Raw genomic sequence first — 3787 nt, 5'->3', positions numbered from 1 at the left:
ACTGCGCTCTGCGCAGCCCGGTCCATGGAGAAGTTTCTGCTGCCTGGTTTTAAAGGGGGGGGGGGGGAAACAGGGAGGGGGGGGCACACAGAGCAGGGGGGTGAAAATTAGCCGGGCGGGGGGGTGAAGTGGCTGCGGGCTGAGTTAGGATCGGTGCTGCGGCAAATTCAGGGAGGGACAGCTGGTAAATTTCCCAACACACACAGGGGGGGCCGTGGTAGGGGGGGGGGCTTCTTAAATTTGCTTAAACCTGTTTTTTTTTTTTATAATTCACGCCAATCAGAGGCCTTGAGCATGCTCAGTAGGGCTGCACATGCCCCCTGCCCTGCTCCCTTCCCTTACTTACCAATGTAGAAGTTTTTGCTGAGTACAGTTTACAAGGGGTTAACACCGTGGCAGAAGGGGGCTACAGAGAGGACATGAAGTCTCATCACATTTCTCACCTTCGTGTTGTCTGCTGCCCCTGACTCCCCGACTTGCCCGCCCGCCACTGTCACCCCTTTGCATTGTCGCTTTGCTCCTTTGCAAATGTTCCTTCTGTTACCTGGTTTACTCTGTGCAATGCACGTCATTGAACGATGTGTTTTGTTTTACCAGCTACTGCTCAAAAACACTGGAGTCAATAGCAATTCTTTGCTACCTTTTATTCTTAGTGTTATAGCCCTGCCTTCTGGAGGGCATAATATCCAGGCAGGCAGACTAATTAAAAACCTTCCCCCTGCCCCCCTCCCCACTTGAACCAAAGCAGATCAGCAGACAAGAAGACCAACCTAACCCCTCCCCCTCCCCCTCCCAAAACTCTCCAAGCCTCATGCGCATCACTCCATTCCTATACAGAATGGAGAACAGAAAGTCCAACACCAGAACCGCACTGAACTCTGGGACACAGAAAGCAGGGAAGCACGGCCTGATGGGAAATCCCTGCTCCAGATGCTAATGACCCCTCACCTGCCTACGCCCAGATCACTAATTATCAGGCCAATTCTAGGAAAAAGTCCTCTATGGGATCCAAAATACTGAGGCTGCTTAATTGAATTATAAGGCCCCTCTAAGGCAGGGATGTAGAGTGTACAGCCCACAGGCTAGGATGCTCTGAACTCTCTCCCTCCCCTTGCTAGAGCTGTAACAAGGGTGGCGCAAAATTAAATTTTACAGTAAATTTACAGCAAAATTAAAAATTGGAAAGTTAAAATATTATTTCATTTATATCTTTACTATCATTTATATCTTTACTACAGGGTAGGTCCACTGGTCAGTGAGGAGGGAGAAACAGTAACAGGAAACTTGGAAATGGCAGAGATTCTTAATGACTCCTTTGTTTCGGTCTTCACTGAGAAGTCTGAAGGAATGCCTAACAGAGGGAATGCTAGTGGGAAGGGGCGAGGTTTAGAAGATACAATTAAAAAAGAACAAGTTAAAAATCACCTAGAAAAGTTAGATGCCTGCAAGTCACCAGGGCCTGATGAAATGCATCCTAGAATACTCAAGGAGCTGATAGAGGAGGTATCTGAGCCTCTAGCTATCATCTTTGGAAAATCATGGGAGACAGGAGAGATTCCAGAAGACTGGAAAAGGGCAAATATAGTGCCCATTTATAAAAAGGGAAATAAGAACAACCCAGGAAACTACAGACCAGTTAGTTTAACTTCTGTGCCAGGGAAGATAATGGAGCAGGTAATTAAGGAAATCATCTGTAAACACTTGGAAGGTGGCAAGGTGATAGGGAAAAGCCAGCATGGATTTGTAAAGAACAAATTGTGTCAAACCAATCTGATAGCTTTCTTTGATAGGATAAGGAGTCTTGTGGATAAGGGAGAAGCGGTGGATGTGGTATTCCTAGACTTTAGTAAGGCGTTTGATATGGTCTCGCATGATATTCATATAAATAAACTAGGCAAATACAACTTAGATGGGGCTACTATAAGGTGGGTGCATAACTGGCTGGATAATCTTACTCAGAGAGTAGTTATTAATGGTTCACAATCCCGTTGGAAAGGTATAACAAGGGGGGTTCCATGGGATCTGGTTTGGGACCGGCTCTCACCCTTCTCCTGTACCCTATGTCCCAAAGTGGCCCTGAATCTCCACCACCCCAAGCCCACTCCTGCACCCTAACATCCTGCCTAGACCCCTCCACCCCCACTCCAGCCTGCTCCCCAGTGGTCACCTACAGTTCACTGAACCCCTTGTTTTTTACCATACCCCAGAGCCGAGGGTACCACAAAATCTGTTATCAACCCTGAGCCCCAGAAGAGTGAATCTGGGAAGCACTTAGCCAGGAGTGGGGAACCTCACTTAGCCAGGCCCAGGGTCTGGGTGTAGCCCCGGCTTGCCTAAATCCAGCCCCCAAGGCTCACGGTCTCCCCCCAGCATTGTGGAGCCCATGCTGGCACTCAGGCCGCCCCCCTCCCCCAACACCCCACCACAGGGCTGGAGCATACAAAATATTCCCACACTATGGGTGCGCCCTTCTCATCTCTGTCTGACAAAAGCCAAGTTGGTACATTCCATGGGTAATGGAACATAGAACCAAATTGGAATGTATAACGGTAACCTATCCACATTGCCAAACTTGGGCATATCATGGGGGAAACCAAACGATGGCTCTGTATCTATGCAGAAGGTGAAATGCTTGTTTTTGAAAACATCTTGGAACCAAAAGCAAACTTTAGACATCAGCTGAAAATAATAAAGATTTTAAAAATAGATAAATATTTCTGTGTGTCTGTGCCCCCTGGAAAGTCTCATCTATGCACCTCTCAGCCTTCCTTAGCGCCTCCAATTTAGCCACCCTGGTCTCCAAAACCCATTCAAGGCCCCTGAAGGCCAGGAGCTCCATGCACCTGTGTATAGGGGCAGGTAATCAGACGTGCTATATTGGCTGCAATGAGTAGGCTATCCTCCGCTCTTGGTGATGGGCTTCTTCCTGCAGTCTCATTGTATTCCTAGGGCTTATCCTTTTTGAATTTTTTTTTTAATCAGGTTGCTTTGGTTTTATTTTAAAGATGTTTAAATACTGTTAAGTGTTCAGTGTATCTAGCCCCTCTAAGGCTATGGCTACACTGCAGAGTTTTTGTGCAAAAACTTGTGGAGCATCCACACCTCAAGCGCGTTTTTGCGCAAGAACATGTACAGTGAATCGACAGAACAGAGGGGTTTTGCGGTGTAGGTCTTCCTCTTTCTACAAGGAATAAGCCTTTTTACACAAGAGCTCTTGCGCAAAAAGGTGTGTGTTGATGGGAAACAGGGTATTTTGCGCAAAAACAGCCTATCAGAAGAAGCACAGGTGCCCTGGTGGCCATTCTGTTAATGGCAATCAGAGCTTTCTTGTGAGTGAGCATCCATGCAGTCTGGACTCTCTCTTGTGCAAAAGCGCATCACTTTTGCGTAAGAAGTTTTTGCAGAAGATCTCTTCCACAGAAAGCTTCTTGCACAAGAAGTCTGCAGTGTAGACGTAGCCTAGGGACACATCTACACTACACAGGAGAACTCGGGAGCCTGCTGCAATTGCAAATGTGAATTTCTGACATTTAAAAGGTAGTGTCATAAAATGTAAGTGCGATTGTGTTTGTGTGTGTGATTTAGTTCTTATCATTCCTAATGTGCTGCTGTAGCATCTGCAGCTTGACATAGACAATGAGGCTGTGTCTCGACTGGCAAATTTTTCCACAAAATCATCTGCTTTTGCGGAAAAACTTGCCAGCTGTCTACACTGGCCGCTTGAATTTCTGCAAAAGCACTGACGATCTCATGTAAGATTGTCAGTGCTTTTGCGGAAAAACTATGC

The sequence above is a fragment of the Pelodiscus sinensis genome, chromosome 19 (genome assembly GCF_052426305.1).
Source record: "Pelodiscus sinensis isolate ZL-2025 chromosome 19, ASM5242630v1, whole genome shotgun sequence".
Classification (NCBI taxonomy): domain Eukaryota; kingdom Metazoa; phylum Chordata; order Testudines; family Trionychidae; genus Pelodiscus; species Pelodiscus sinensis.
The sequence above is the reverse complement of the archived record's forward strand: the minus strand, read 5'-3'. Positions refer to the sequence as shown.